This window comes from Ixodes scapularis, unplaced genomic scaffold (assembly GCF_016920785.2).
Source record: "Ixodes scapularis isolate PalLabHiFi unplaced genomic scaffold, ASM1692078v2 PGA_scaffold0__279_contigs__length_252992795, whole genome shotgun sequence".
Classification (NCBI taxonomy): domain Eukaryota; kingdom Metazoa; phylum Arthropoda; class Arachnida; order Ixodida; family Ixodidae; genus Ixodes; species Ixodes scapularis.
Window position 1 is genome coordinate 103,558,677 of NW_024609835.1, and position 17,272 is coordinate 103,575,948.

General features: G+C 45.7%; 1 protein-coding gene across 1 annotated transcript in view; it reads left to right on the plus strand.

The window, feature by feature from the left end:
• Positions 1–17,272, plus strand: part of LOC8027491 (beta-1,3-galactosyltransferase 1) — a 101,073-nt gene that overhangs the window by 34,736 nt on the left and 49,065 nt on the right. The window lies entirely within an intron of this gene.

A 17,272-nucleotide genomic window follows, 5' to 3' on the forward strand; every position in this document is an offset into this window, starting at 1 on the left:
CGGGTGGTCTTCATCTTAATTAAATAGAAATCAAGTTTTATTTGGCTGGCCACTTTATCTTATTTTGCTGACCCGACTTTTTGCGATGCGATCTAGTCGCGGAGAGGCTGAGCCAATCAACGGCGTTCGGAGCGAGAGTTTTTGAGAAGCGTCTTGCCAACGAAGACGTTGGACTCGCTCATCGAGCACGCCAGAGTGACCATCTAATTATTATTTTTTTTTTTTTTTTTTGCGATGCGATTTAGTCGCACCGCGCGACTGCTTACATCCCCGGTGAGGATAAGCCTTTACAGAAAGTGCTGCCATTGAGCTAACACTGCGCGAGACTGATGTGCGCACGTCTCCTCAACAGATAATATTATTAGGTGGCACATTGCAAAAGCGAGCGTGGCTCTGTGCCTGTCTTGTATTGTGATTGAGCACTGTCTTAATCCTAGCGATAACAAAGAGTGGAAACGACCGGGGCTCCGTGGCGCCGCTTCCGCATCACACTTGGGGAATTAAAATGAAATTCCGGAACTTGTACTATTTTAGCGTGTTGGTACTTTTTAAAAATTTAGAAAGTGGAGACACACAAGGGACGATAGAGACAGGACAATCTTTCAACTTCGACATTTATTTTCGGCTTCAAGCTCCAAGCCCGCCCGCTCCGTGGGAGAACGGGAAAGTGAATTCTCGGGTAAAGGAGAGGAGGCGGAGGAAGTGTACACGATCCCCCTGTCCTGCGGGAATCCCGGAGAAAAGCTCACCAGAGAAAAGCTCACCGGAGAAAAGCTCACCTGAGAAAAGCTCATCGCAAAACCGGCGGATGCGGAGAAAAGGTCACCGGCCATTGAGCGTATGCGGAGAAAAGCTCACCAATTTTTCTTTTTATTTGTAGGCTGTTGGATTATGCCTGATATATATTCAATTTATTAACATTAAAATTCGTCAACTTTGTCAAAACGAAAATATCCTTTTTTGTAATATTTGTTAAGCTTATTAGGTATATTGCTTCCAAATTAATAAGTACGGGCGAGTGTTTTCTGTGGCCTACTCTGTAGGCAACGAAAGCCCAACTCAATACTTTATAAACTGGAAGAACAGGAAGAAGTTCGAAAACTTAATATAATGTCTGCCTAAAACCTAAAAATCAAAACTGTAAATGCCGAAAATCCGAAAGCGCATGCCCAGCAACACGGTGCCTGAAATTCTCTTCGAAGGTTTTGTTAACCTTTGAGAACAGGATAAAACAGTCCGAGAATATCAAGGTTATTTTTTTTTTCCTTTTTTTCCTTTAGAGAAGCACTTCTAGCCGTTCGTGCTGGTGGTTCCACACGTTCCCTTTGTGTGGTAGTGCCCTTCTACTGCGAGGTACCCGTGACCTTCAGAGCTGCCCACTGGCACCGTTGTTTATCGTGACCTATATAAGAACTAGTCTTCTGTAAGGTAGTGAATCGGGCGATTTGGTAAACGTTGTACATGATGAAAACCGATCAGACGACGACGACGGAGTGAAGACGACAAACACGACACGACGAAGCTGTTCTCGCAACTAAAGTTTTTCTTAGTGAAATTAACAGAAGGAAAACAGCGTAGCCGACACTGATTACATCAACAAACTCCTACTTATCTATTAGGCACTACACAATATTTGGACTGAAACGATTCACACACCGCTATTCATACTAGCTCCCAGAGAACAAACCTCTTTATTGATAGAGCTACAGACGGTACACTGCCAGTTGTCAATAAATTGTTGTCGTTTTTACAGGTGTAAGATGTTCTGACTTTATACCCATGCGAATTCATTAATATACAAAATGGGTGATTACTAATTTCTGATGAGTTAGTGAATATGCCCAATGAGCTTCAAGAATATTACAAAAAACTGGATATATTTTAATGAAGTGGCAAGTGCGAATTCTGTCAAATTCCAACGCTTGACGCAGAATCCGCTAAGTTAAAAAAATCGGTGAGTTTTTCTTCGCATCCGCTCAAAGGCCGGTGAGCTTTTCTCCGCATCTGCCGGTTTTGCGGTGAGCTTATCTTCGGTGAGCTTTTCTCCGGCGAGCTTTTCTCCGGTGAGCTTTTCTCCGCCGCCCGTCCTGCGGGGCCAGGTACATCGGGCAAACGAGGCGATGCCTCAACGACCGACTCCGAGAACATCAAATGGACGCCGAAAGAGCTGCTTCTCAGCACCCGATCGTTATTCACTGGAGAAAATGTCCCGGCTGCGCTCCTAATTTCACCGGCACAAAAGCCATGGGAGGCCACTGCCAGCGAGTCGGGAGAGAAATAATTAAGGCCTGTCGCAAAACATAAGCACCCTTTCCATTTCGGTCTCAAGAAAGGAGATTATATTTCTGAGGCCCACAATGGAAGCCGAACGCTGACAGACTAGGCAAGGCGACAAGGTCACCGGCATAGGTGGGCTTTCCTTTCATTCCGTTGCATTTCAGTCCACAGAAGGGCTGGGATTCCCCCGTCCCTTATTTCCCTACTGTTGAACATGTCGGGATACACTCTCTCCCCTGTAGCTTTAACTGTACAGCAGAGTGTTTTTTTTTTTTACGAGTTGTTTTTTTTTTGTTTTTTTTTTTGTTTTTGTTTACTTTAAAGCGTCGAAAATGCAGAGGGAGCTTAAGGCCCGTTCACACAGTTGCGTTCGGAGCGACCACTACGCTTACGAACGAATGCAACCGGTTGGAACGACAAGTTGCCATAGCAACGAAGCGCCAAACGGTCGTTTCGTTCGTGTTCGTTCGCAACGCAAGGAGTTGAGCCGGGCTGAACTTTTTCGTTACGTTCGGGAACGACGGGAGCGACAGACCAATCACAGGTCGAGGAGAGCTCGGTCGCGCGCGTTGCATGCCGGTCGTGCCAGGATCATTCTATTTGCAAACATGGCGTCGGTGATGATCGTCGACATGGACGGCATGGGGGGCGCTCGTCGTTCCCCGTAAAAGCGCTATCCTTGACTGTGAAGTTTCGTCGTATGTCGTTATGATAACCCAGCACGCACTAGAAGGGAAGACCCACCTACTCGTGCGGCGATCTTGTAGCGGCACTCTCAAGACAGCAGAAACGCCCGTGCCGTCGTGTTTGTTTACTTCGACTACAGTGGTGCTTTCTTAGCATTTGTGTCCTCGAACATCACCCGGATTTCTTTTTTGGCGCATTCCATGCGTGTGCTCAAGTTCAAGACATTACTGGTGCGTACCGTATAAAGGATGCGAATTTTCACGCGTTTTCATCCCCCGAAAAAGGTGATTAGTGTTAGCAATCCTGAACGCTCCCAACGTCTGTCAAATTATATTTTTACGTTGCTAAGACTACATCGTCTTTCATAATCGTAGAAACGGCGTGTGGTGAGATTTGTGCTGTTGGCAAAGTCGTGTATTAAAGTCGTGATCGTGCAAGACGGCGTACTGCATGTTTTTCTTTTTTAATGCACTACCCTGCAAGCGTATCCCGAAAAAAAGAGTAATAAAGCTTGAAGTCATAAAAGACGGTGTCTATTTACTGTTACGCGAGTGAGTAGCAGCGCGTCCCCCTTTTTTTAGAGGCACCGCTGAAACAGCTGACGGCAACGGAGAGGCGGTCGCAGTGCTGCCGACCCGCTGCGCTTGTGGCAGTGGTTGCAGGAGTACGCGCGGCGCAGAGCGGTCGTTCCGGTCACAATGGACGCAGTCGCGGATAACGGGTTCGTTTCTGATGTCTGAACCAGCATTTACAAAGCTATTGGAGGCGCACAGCAGATCTTCGTGACTGTACGCCGTAGCCGAAACCTCGAGCTGCTCGCTGCTCCGGTGAGGACCCCGCGTCGGCCACGAAACCGTCCGCCATGTTTGTAAGCGTAGCTGGGTTGCTTACTATTGGCTAGGAGCAAGAGCTGAAGCTCGCTTCTCATTGGCTGTTGATTCGTGTTGTTGCATGCGGTTGCAAGTGTGTGTACACGTCGCGCACAGTTGTCGTTGAAGTCGCAGCGGTTGCATTCGTTCGTAATCATAGTGGTCGCTCCGAACGCAACTGTGTGAACGGGCCTTTAGTTGCGTTCTTGATGCCCCTTCGACCTCGCCTTCCGCAAATCCTCCCCACCTGCTATTTTGTCTTCGTGTGGCTGTCAGCGAAAGCGACAACCGCTTGAAGCAAATCAAAAGGGTGGAGCGAAACGCGTGATCTCTTTATGTAGGACGCGTAGGACAAAAACGTTTGGAAGAAATGTTGTCCCGTGACTCCCTCTGTCACGCTGATGGGATCTCTGGGGCTGTTGTTTTCGCCGTTTGCCTAGTTATACAAATAGGCGGGTCACGTAGGTCCGGTTTTCGAACTGCGCTCTTCAGTGTTCTGTTGCTTTCGTGCGTTGCAGACGCGGCCGTGTTTTTTCGTCGTAAACGGCCGCAATACGTCCATGCCAAATTTTCGGTAACAGGCAATTTTTTCGCCGGAGTTCGTGGAATTTTAGCGATGTGTTTGTCGGACACGCTTCGACAAAAACTGCTCTTCGCCGACGACAAGACATCAGTTGAATGTGCGCAACCTTCTTTCTTGAGTGTGTTTGTGGGGTGCCTGAGTTGGATTATGCATCCTATCAAGGACTACATAATATCGCTCTTTTATTAGTAAGTACACTGCAAGCATGCTTCTGATAGTAGTCCTGCTTTCCTCTCAATCTCCGCGGTTTTTTTGTGTGATGAGTTTTGCTTGGCATGTGGACAGTGTTAATTCTGTTTTATAATTTGCTTTTCGTTTTACAGGGAAGCGTGACCTCTGTAAATATGTCGAGAATACACTGTGTGTAATGATAGTGGTTTAATAAACTTCTCGGAGCGGTCCAAAAAATTTGTTTGTCCGTATATGTGATTGGATATGCAACAAATGATATGCAACGGACACATACTTGCACGACGTTCGGCCAATACGGAGCAGACGCATCGTAGAATATTTGGACAATATGGCGCGAACGCTAGGCCGGGGTAAAACGGCTGTACGGCAATGTATGTCGGATATCAAAGGGTAGTTCAAAACTGGACGTTTGAGTGATATTGGAATCAAGTTTCGGCCGGTACTGTCACGATACTGCAAAGTATTGCCGTGCTGCTTGGGAACGGAGGTGATGGCATCTGACCATCATGTTTCCAACGCTTATTTAATTTAATTCTCGTCTGGGGCACGTGAAAGAGCACTTCTGTGATACACCGGAAATATTCCAAACTTGGGCAGGCCTCTTGGCTTTCTTTGCCACTTTTGGCACTTATTTGGCACTTCAGTGGGTAGCCAGAGAAGAGCCACACTTCGGCATGCCCCGAATCACCAAATTAAGATTTACTGCGGCAGTTATGGCTCAAGTATGGCACTACTTTGGCACTCCTGTGGCGGGCCAGAGAAAAGCCAATCTTTGGCACGTCCCAAATACCGAAATCAGGCGTTGCTCTGGCAGTTATGGCTGAAGTATGGCACTACTTTGGCACTCCTGTGGCGGACCAGAGAAAACACAAACTTTGGCACGTCCCAAATACCGAAATCAGGCGTTGCTCTGGCAGTTATGGCTGAAGTATGGCACCAACGTTGGCGCTCCTCTGGCGGACCAGAGAAACGCCAAACCTTGACATGCCCCGAATTCCCAGATTAGGATTTACTATGGCAGTTATGGCTCAAGTATGGCACCAACTTTGGCACTCGTCTGGCGTACCAGAGAAGTGCCAAACTGTGGCATGCCCTAGGATCGCCCAACTAAGGTTATAGTTAGGCACCGTACTTCGGCACTGATGAGTGCCATGGTGCATAAACCTTACTGCGCCAAAGTTGGGCCCTTATGTTTGCCAGACCTTTGCCCAAGTTGGGCATTCCTCTGGCGTGCTACCTGGGAAGTTTCCCTTTTTTTTTAATATTTAACCACCGTGTCCTGGATTGACTATATTGTCACGGATGGAAAACGGCTCAATAAATGCAAACTGAAAATAAAGATTTAAAAATTTAATCGTCGAACTTGTGCCAGAAAACAAAATAAAGATCGAGCGTCGAGACAGCAGAAAAGCAGGCGGCAATTTGGCGGCGTAACAGCAAGCGAGAGCGAGACTGACTGGGACATCGTCCCGCGCTGCTCCTCGTCTAGGGTGCGTCATCATCTGAAAAATTTGGCCTCGAAGGTTCGACAAGCAAGAGCGAGATTTCCTCGACAAGGGCCCGCGAAGCTCCGTATCTAGTATGTGACGTTATCTCGAAAATTAGGCCCAGATGGTTCGACCGTCGAGAGTTCGGAGTCACAATAAACGTGTACGGTCGAGAACAAGAAAGTAGGACGAAATGATAAGTGTTAGTCCCGAGTATTAATAAACACGAATATTCTACAAGCCCGTGACCGAGCGTGGCTTGCTCGGCCGTGCGGACGGCAATATCTATTGTGCCATGCCGATTCAATTCGAATTAAAATATAAATGTAGTCTCTTTCGATGATGCCTAACAAAACTGTACCCTTTTAGCCGATGTACCAGCTTGTATCGCGCTCATTTCCGATGTAAAATTAAAATGACATTTCGAGGTCAAGAATGATACTGACTTGATAGTGTTGTGCTCCCCTATAGTGACGTAGTTCGACAAACATAGACTTGGAAGGGAAGCAGAATATAGAAATCATGCCTGGTTGTAATCCAGGTGTGCGTGGCTCATGGATTGAAAGCGAACTCTTCATGGTGCTTGACTTCTGTTTGACCTTAAGGACACGTACGTTTGAGCTCGTTCATATTCGCTGCAGTGACAGAACTTGCGCTGGGCTCAAGTAATGTCTGGGGCAGAACAGGTGCCCTCCGCATTAGCCACCCAAGGGGCTCGAGACTCGTCAAACAAAAAATTGAAAGCCGGAAGTTCGCGGAGAGTGTTGTTTGGACTTGGGCTATAGATTTGCGTGGTCATCATCACGAGGGTCCAATCGGCGTCCTTTGTAAACTTTGGCACCAAGTTTGTGATTGATGCTTCTAGAACCGGCACCAGGTCACGCGGTCTCATTGTTCTATCATTTATTTCGTATTTGCGAGCGCATGAGAAGGAAAACGGCATGATGTTATTCTCTAACAGTGGAAAGAAAAATCTATCATTTTTTTAGCATTTTTAGCGGAACCAAGAAGGTAGTAGTATATTATCTCATTGGTTGGCCGCTGGTTGTCGATGCCCTAGCTTCGAAATGCACGCAAGTATATAGTTGTGAGAAAACGGAAGCGATCCAACAGTCTTCCGGGTTTCTGAAATAATGTAAAGGTTGGGTATCATTAAAACAATCGATCTCGAGGGTTCTTTCTGGCATGGAGTGCATTTCTAACTTAATGGAAAGTGTTCATTTCGAAAATGATGTTTCTGCGACCCATATGAGCCCGAACGTTTGTACGATCAATGCCTTATACCTTCGCTCATTGTTTATGTGCGTGATTGTTCACGGTGACTAGGCTGCACATGAAGGACACGGGCAGAAAGTGCTCGTAGACATATGCGCACGTTAGTATTTTTTTTTCTGCTGATAATGTCGGTTTCTAGTCTCAGGTTTTTAAACTGAAGAGATCGGGCATGGGCGAAAAAGGACAGTTATTGATCTGGTGTAGAAGTGCCTTCTCTTTCAGCAACCTCGAACTATATATATATATGGACAATTCCCCGATAGTTCGTTTGCATGCTCTGTTGATTTCATTTTCGATATGCTTTATGAACCATAAAAAAACACAAAATAGACTTTTACTATACGTATGTCGGAAACCTGGTTTATGTTAAAAGCTATGCGGAGGGCAAGTTCGTCTGCTTCTTGCGCAGGGGGTAGTGGTGACGTCAGAACGCCGAGCACTGATTGGCTGATTGCGACCCCATATCTGAGCGTCGTCTGCTCGTTTGCAACGTCGTCTGCTCGCAACGTCGTCTGCGTCTGTCTTAACTTTCCTGCGACTTTCGGAAGCGCAGAGGTCAGATTCAAGAAACGATCTTACACCAAAAATGTGCGTAAGACAAAACTTAAGAACAAATTCGTATTCACGAAACGAAATTTTCGTAAGTTTTGCGCAGGTTACGACGAAATCCTATGACAGCTCCGAAGCTGTATTACACACTTCTTACGATCAAATCAGCATGTCCGACAGCGTCGCGGTCGCGACGACCCTCGGTCGTTTATTTTTCTACGTGAGCTTCTTAGGCGTCCCGACTTCAAGCAGCAAGAAAAAAGTAAAAAGTACTTGAAACAGACCACGACGAACAAGAACGCTGGATCCACAAACACCTGGGAAAAGCTCCAACGGCCACGATTCCACCGAACGCGACCAGGCGAGCTTCGGCAGTTAGGCCTAGCAGGCACTCCGCTTCTCGGCGGCCGTCTGCCCACGACCGGCTGGCGTGCTGAATGGAATATGCCCGCGCGATCCTTGTGAACCCTTCCCGTATTATATTTCGATCGCTCACCTCACTTTTAGATTAAGAGGTCAATTTCTTCCTCTCGTTATCTCCTTGTTTCCCGAGGCAACGGTGACTCTCGCCGGTGAAAAAGCGGTGAATCTCCGACAGACGCAGGAAAGGTAAAGCAGCCATCGCTTTGACTTGCAGACGTATAGCAGACGACGTTAAAGAATGAGGGGTCTCGCTGCACACGAAAGGAGGGGAAAAGTATTTGGGAGGGAACTTGCGGACACTAACACGCTCACCTCTCGGTTCTTAGCAAACAAACCTCGGCGCCTCAGGACACCTCGCCAGTGACTGCTTTGACTTCCCTCCTTGATACGCGTCTGCTAGTTGTCAGTCAAAAACAACGTACCGCTCGAGTGATTTCGTCTGCCCTCTCTGAAATCCGAAGTCGAGCTCGCTCGTAAAGACTTGCACTTCCGAAAGTCCCAGGAAAGGTAAGACAGACGCAGACGACGTTGCGAGCAGACGACGTTGCAAAGGAGCAGACGACGCTGAGATAGGGGGTCGCGATCAGCCAATCAGGGCTCGGCGTTTTGACGTCACCGCTACTTCCTTTCTCATGCGCAGAAGACGAAAATGAGCCCACTTGCGAGGCGTATATGTAAGCGTAGATATGTGGTTGATATAAAATAAAATTTCACGCGTGGCTAATTCTTCTTAGAAAAGTGGCATTAGATCTGCTTTTCCGAGCTTTCATTTTTTGGAAGTTTTGTTTTATTTTATCAGCTAAATAGTTCAGCAGTTAAAAGCTGGGAAGCATGTGCAGTAAACCATTCGGAGTTCGCAGAAACTTCAGAACACGTGGACATTGTTCAATCCTATTAAAAAAACAAAAACAAAAAACTACGGTATTTCTCATATACCGCAAATGAGTTTTGTTTAAAATATATTTGCGGTCTTTGTAGAATTTTGCGAAAATGAACGCAGAGAAGGTTAATTTCTTAAAAAATGAGGAGGAACTATTTTTGAGCACGAAATTTTGTTTGGCTTTCGACTAGCTTTTGTGCATGTGTTTTCGCCTTCGCTTTTAGTTGTCTGCCTCTGTACTAAAACTCAGAATTTCACATTTAGAGCCTTAGTTAACTGAAGAATAGTATAGTTTGTTAGAGGTTGTGTGTGAACTGCTTCTCGTATGAGCTCATCTTTTGGTAGTATATGTTGGATTCCACCCATAATAATGTAGTCCGTTTACCGGCCCTCACGAATTTGGTCCACAAACTTGTATACCTGATAAGTTGACCGTAAACTTTTCGGTTTTACCCGGAAAATACTCATAAATATTCGTTGGTGCCAAAAATAGAACCAGCTAAACCCGAAAAACACCGACTTCTGGAAATTTGTGTTTCAATCGAAGGTATTATTATTTTATTACATTTTTTTTTAGTGATGAAGGAAAAAAATAAAACACGAAGATGTTGACACCGCAAATTTTGCTAGTCGGCTACTTCGTGAAAAAAAAACGAAATAAAAGAAACGTTAATAAAAAACACAACATTAAAAAAACATTGGATGTTCACATCTTATCAATAAATAAACTCACATTTACACACATATAAACACACGCCAGTTAACATGCCGTCCGGGTTGCACAGGAAATGGTGCCTTGGTCCAGTTGTGTCACATCTTGAGTAGCAGGCCTGTGTCTTCAAGAAAAATTAACAACGAATTTGTTGCTCTCTAACAGTCTTCGAGAGTTTTTTTCATAGGCCAAGAATGTCGTTGATGGTCAACACGGACGCTTCGAGTTTTCGTGTAGAACGCAAGAATGTTTCACGCTCGTGCATATAGGCTGTAGAGACTTGGGAAAGATGGTAGACGCTTTCTGGCTCTTGACAGGCTAGGCACAAGGGAGAGGCTGCCTTGCCAATTAGATGGAGGCGTGGCCCTGTTAAAGTCACGTTCAAGTGCAATCGATGTAAAACTGTTTCAGTTGATCGTAGCAGACTACGAGGTACGCGAAAATTCAGTAGATAATCTATAGGGTGGTTCAAGTCACCAGGCTCGATCTAAAATGAACCGTAAAAATCGACGCCTGCACGTAGCCATCTAAACTTTTCGTCAAAGGTGTATTTCACAGGTCGGCTTTTTCTTGTAAAATTACAAAGCGTAGTTCTCTTTTAGTGAAAAATAGGGGCAAGAAACTTGTCAGGGTCTACGGCGAGGGGCGAACCAGACGACCAAGTCCAGTAGCGGAGTGTGTTTGGCGTTTGTATTGATAGATGGCGTCAGGAGCAGCGTCGGAAGGTGCAGCTGACCAGCGAAAGATAGCAGACGACACGCAGACGAAATCCGCTAGCAGCAAAAGCGCCGCCGTTATGCAGACGCGTTTTTTTTTTGTTTTATTTTTTTTACTTTAAGCTTTGCATTTATTGTTCGCATTTATTTTTTAACCGAAGGTACATTTCAAAAAGGTTATGATCATTTTAATAAACCACGGTGGTCGCGAGCCGTCGCTGATATGGAGGCAGCGCCATCTATCAATACGAACTTTCAGCAGACCCCGCTACTGGACCCCGTCGTCTGCGTTGCTGCCCACCGTAGACCGTGGCAAGTTTCTGGGCCTTGTTTTTTAAAGAAACAGAGCTACGCTTTGTAATTTTACAAGAAGAAACAGACCTGTGAATTACACCTTTGACGAAAAATTTAGATGGCCACATGGAGGCGCCGATTTTTACGGTCCATTTTAGATCGAGCCTGGTGACTTCAACCACCCTATATATCATGAAGGTACCTATAATTATATCCTGTATTTCCCCAGAGTGATGTTGTAATTTCTCGGCCGACATTTCTGACTAAGCGCGCTCCGTCAGCCCTTGAAAATCATATCACGAGGTTTTTCAAATGGGGCTATGTGTTTCTTGCAAGAGCATCGGCATGCAAGAGCATGTTCTTTTATTATTTGTTTTTGCTCCTGACGCATTCTGCTCGAGTGTTCGGAGCGCGTAGCGTATATGATGTGGCTGCCGCGCCGGCGGGTTTGTGTTCTTTTATTATTTGTTTTTGCTCCCGACGCCTTCGGCCCGAGTGTTCGGAGCGCCTGTGTTCCACGATCCGGGCAGTCGGCGATCAGGCGCCAGCGAGGCGACGAACAATGGACGGGCCGATTGGACAAGGAATTCGGTTCTGGCGGTTGGAGAACTGACGGGGAATTATATTTACTGTCGGACGTTTATGGGACAGGTGTATACCACGTGATCTTCTTCTGTTTTAAAATTATTGGTCGGACCTGGCCAGAGGGAGAGAAGGACCTTTCCTACAAAGGCCCGTGTCGGGCGAGAGAAGGACGATTTTCGGCTTATGAGCTGGGCGCGCACGCAGACTTGGAGGCGCGCAGCAATGATGCCGGGTCCCTGACTTTTTGTAACGAACGTACCGAGTCAGTAATTATTCGGACTAATAAACACCTTGGAAAACGTCAACCATCTAACGGCTCCTGGACTTGGCGGCACCAACAGAAGACGCCGAGGACCATCATCATCGGAGAAGCACGAAGAACTAAAAAAGAAACTTCTACTCAGCCATTGGAGAATTACGCTATGTTCCTGAATAATTGCCTTTTGATGTATAGTGACTGTCTTTTGAATCGGTAAATATAGTCCATGTTTTTAATCTTTGTAACCTAAAAGTTGTAATGTGCTTCATGGCCTGTCGAGTTAACGCCAGCTCAGCAGCCGTTGCTGACGTTGCATGACTGATCGAACCGTGCATCTCGTAATCGATGTCTGGAATCCACAGTCCAAAGGATGATGAGTTTGGCATGCACGAACCATCTGTGCAAATATACGTACCCGAAGAGTGATGATCCTTAATGCAGGCTAGGGTCAATTGTTTTAGGATATGGGATGGCGTGTTAGATATTTTTTTTTTTTAATTCCTCAATTATACAAAACGGTTGGTATCCTAGAATTGAGCCATGGCGGGGACAAGCTGATTCCGAGAGGATCAAAGTTCTTTGGCGTATATTGATCGAGTAAGTTAAAAACCTGTGAATATCCTGCGGATGGTCGTGTGCTTCCAATTTAGAAAGGTGGTGTGCCTTGTGCCTTGTTAAGTGTCGCAGGTGAACACGAATGGTCTCTTGAGTTCCTATTACCACTGCAGATAAAGCTCAGCTTCTGCTATAGTACCAACATTCGAGATTTTGCTGCGCAATCCAAGACAAACTCACAAAGCTTGTGCTTGCACGCGCTCAAGGTCGACCATATTTGAACGTGAGATCCCATGTACTACAGGCATGCTATAGCGCAATAGGCCAACGAAGAGGGCATTATAGAGATGTTAGCAAAGATGATGCTGAAGTGCCCCATTTAGAGCTAGAGATATATTCGACGATATCTACGAAGACATATAACTTTTTTTTTTCAGCTGTCTGATGTGCGGCGTCCACGTTAAAGATCGTTTGAGTGTCATTCCCAGGAAAATATGCTGTTTTACATAAGGAATAGTAACCCCTTGTACACATATAGAATATTTCTGGACTTTGCTCTTTGTAAAAGCCAATACTGCTGATTTTTCTAGAGAAATAGTTGGGAATCATTTTACTAGCTATTTCGTGATTAACTCGGTACCCTTGTTGAGTCTGGTGGAAACGTAGCTTAGTGAAACTGACGATGTCCATATACAAATGTCATCAGCATAAAGCGAGATATTCACAGTTTTTGAAAGCAATCTTGAAAGGCCTATGAGTGTGATGTTAAAGACTCTAGGGCTTAGGACTCCTCGTTGGGGAACTCCTCTTTGGGGAACTCCTCTACTGATTGTGACTGGTTCGGTATTACCTCCAGATGTAGAAATGTAGATGCATCTGCCTTGAAAGTAACTCTCGATCCACCCTCGAGAGGCACCCACAAATTCCAATATCTGAGAGATTGGAGGAGCCGGGCTTGGGTAACAGTCTATTCAATTCCCATTTCCTGAAACGTTATCAGGCGCGTATCCTAACTTAGAATCAAGCATGTTGCCAGTCTGAAATTAGTGGAATAATTAACCATAAAGGAAAGTATGACAAAGCGAGGTCAGTCAGTCGGTCAACGAGAATGGTCACAATGTCTTTGATCTATTCCAGTCACAGCCGGATGAGTGTGTTCGAAACTGCACTGGCTGTCGTTATCGGTTGAACCTTCCCAAGAAGCGGGAACAACTGGGTTTTTTCGTGGTATAAACATTTTGTTTTTAAACGATTCAATTATTTTTTCTTATCCCACAGAGCAGAAGGGCTGCAGGATACACAAATACGAAAATTTCCGCATGAATGCCGGACATAAGCGGGTAAACTAGATTGGCCTCTAGGTCATGCGACGTAAATTGATGTCACGTGACCTGATCGTCACATGATATATGCTTATATTAGATTTCAAAGCTTAATTTGGCGGGAAAATTTATCACGTGTCCTACATCTTTGCACGGGGCCGGGCCTGAGCCGGTTAGCACGTAATGTTTCCGGGCCCGGACCGGGCCCGGGCCGGGTAACACGGAATGTTTCTGGGCCCGTGGCGGGCTCCGGCAATTGTGTAGCGCACTTTCTAAAAAGATAAGAGAAATGCTAACCCAAGGATTGTTTAGATTTGGAAGAAACAAAAAAGCCGATGCGTAAACTCGCTACGACACCACTAAACAATTTCAAAAGTAAAGAAAGCTGTCGAGCTCCAGAAAGCTAATGCGAGTTACAGCTCGAAGATTTTTCAAGGTAGCAACATCATTGTGCCCACAGTTTCGAAAGCTTCAAATGCTTCCTAAAGTGAGCGGAAATCGGTTTACGGCATAGTTAGAGAGAGGCTGGCAAGTCGGGCACTGAAGCTACCATCGATAAACGAAGACACAGATGTCCGAGACGAGGGATCGGCTCCAGCCAAGCACAGGAGTGTCGACGAGTTTCAAAAATGGTGCGGGGTAGAAGTTCTGCCAGAACGAAATGACGATGTAGAAAAACAGCTGAGGTGAGTACAACTAGCTGTGAAGGTGTAATTAATGACTCGATGTCATGGTGCAACTCTCACCAATGCATGTTCATGCAACTTGCGGTAATTGGGATAAAAAGTGTTATGCATCCCAGCCAGACGCGCCAGTAGTGAAAGAAGTTTCAGCGCAGCTGGATATGTCAAGAATGTACATAACACCTGCCTGAAGCAAGAGTCCCTGTACAATCTCTTGTTCATACATGAGAACACGATAATATTGAAAATTTTTAAGTAATCGTGACTTCAGTTCATACTAGGTGGACTGCGTAGAATTTGTGACTTGTATATATATATTCTACAATGTCTCGAAACTTTCCTTCCCCTTTTGAACGAGTGATATTAAAATCTGCATGTTGACATTCAAATTTTTATGCCAACACATATACCGTCTTAAGAGAATCTTTCATATCAAATCAGGCCAAATGAATCATATGCGCTAACAGCTTCCTCATCAGCTTCGAATTTGATAGATAAGGCACCCCAATTGGCCTTTCACCAGGCCTGGCATGCATCCCATCATGCCGGGTCCGGGTCGGGTAAAACTAAGAATCAGTGGGCTCGCGCCAGGCCGGGCCTCAAAAAGTACGCCCATGCAGTGCTCTACCGCGACCTATACACGAATTCAGCATCCATGCTAAATTTACCAGAGAAATTGATATCACAGGACCTGACATCGCGTGCCTTATACACCGATTTGGGATCCCCCCTAAATTTAGCGGGGAAAAAATATCGTGACCTGACGTCACGTGGCATATATACAAATTATTAAAATATGACAACCAATCAATTGCTAAATCAGGGGCCCAATGTTTCGAAACCGGTTCGGCTTCTTCTTCAGGGGCGACTATGGAGGAAAGGAGCCGGAACCTTCTTTTTCCTCTATGACGGGGGCAAATGTGCACGACCCCATCTTCTTCCTCTTTGATCGTTTCTTATACACAGGTGGCAGTGCGCCAAGAGACCTATTAAAGGAGCTGTGTAACGATATTCAGTTGGAATGTTTTTCACTATACACGAGCTTACTGGCACTAGTGGGACTCAAGGATACTCGCACGCAACGCACTGGCCAAGAAACTCCTTTGTTGCGGTGTAATTTCAAGGACAAAAGCGATCATTTCCATTCAATCTCTCCTTTGCAAAATTTGATGACGTAACGTGGGGATCGCAGTACACCCAAGTGACGATATTTGAATGCGGTTCATAGATTGGACCAGAGCCCTGCGTGGGCACTCGATTTGGGCTCGTGATAATTACTAGCTCGAGAAGCATGCGGGTAGTCGCCCGCGTCCAATCGCTGCAACGACGACAATAGCCGAGCCATAACAATGTCTGGAACTCAGCGCGTATCCTGTGCTTTGCCAACCCCAGCGCGTGGCTATGATCAACATTGGCGGCATTCAGTCGGCTCCAGATCGCGTGGCCGCTAGTTCTGGCTGCGAGTTGAGGGGGTGAACGCTGCTCGTTTTTCTATAATTTTTTTCTGGGACTTCTATTGCGTGAAGTGAAAAACGACCGCGTGTTTCATAGGTCATTAACGTCAGGGATCTGTCCTAAGCGGTATTTGCGCAAAGTACAAAAATTGTTGCATCGCCCCTTTAAGTTATTTGGCTGTGTATGTGAACGGGCTCCACCCTGTGTCTTCAAAAAACGATCGAAGAGGAAGAAGATAAGATCTTGCAGATTCGCCCCCGTCATAGGGGAAAAAGAAGATTGCGGCTCCATCCTCCATAGTCGCCCCTGAAGAAGAAGCCGAACCGGTTTCGAAACGTTGGGCCTCTGATTTAGTGATTGGATGATCGTCATATTTTAATAAGTATTTCCCCAGCCAGACAGACTCCTGTCTAATGCTTCCTTTTAAATTTATACTAATTCATGTTCCCCGCTATGTTCAGCACGGAAATTGCTGTCTCGTCAAATTTAAACTAAATCACTTTACGTTCCAAATTTAGTAGGAAATTTGTCGCATGATCTGACGTCACGAGACCTGTACAGAAATTTTCTTTCCCCGCTCAATGTAAAGGGGAATGGGAAAAAATACAGGTTAGGTCCCCCCCCCCCCCCTAAAAAAATGGTTTACTGTCTTCTAAACAATTTTAAATGATCGTACGTTAAATACCGAACTTTATGCATTATATGACTTTGGCAACAAAGGTTGCTGCCAGGTTTTTTTTTATTTGTAGAGACATGCAGATGCTAAATTTCTCCTCGTGAGTGAGCGGTTTTTTCTAAGGAGCGCTTGACTCGCGGCTTACGCTCGAACTAGCGCTGATTTCAGGATTCGTCCATGTCGAGCATATAGGAGGAGCCCATCAACGCGAACTGCTGTTATCATCTGCGCCTGTTTCACCGTGGTCTCATTGAAAGGGGGAGAAGACTCTAAACACCAGATGATAATGGCGGTTTGGGTTGATTCTCTCCCCCTATCTGCTTTATATGGAAGAGACCTGACGTCAACTCTAGTTCAAACGTAAGTCACCAGACAATCGCTCCTCGGAAAAAAACGCCTGCTCGCGTGGAGCTATTTAGTATTTGCATGACTGTACAAAGTAATTTGTTTGACAGCTCTGTGGCGTTGGGACTGCACCGGGTATCGTTCGATTTATTGTTCCCGTGCTGGGGTGCCTGCTGCGGAGTGGTCATGCATGCATGCATAAATACATCTCCGGAAGAACGCGTGTGATTCTCATCTACTGAAGGGTAGTTGTCTTCTCAAAGTCAGCATCTTCATCACGATGGCCTTGCTGGATCTAAGTCGAATATAGCTAGCTTCATGTACCAGCGTGTTATTCTTGGTGAAAGCGTGCGCCGAGAACACCAAGAAGCGTGTTATTTTTTGTTTTCTTTTCTTTGACCGGTATGGTCACTTTATGTCTAGTAATGCTTTCATAAAAATGAGTAAC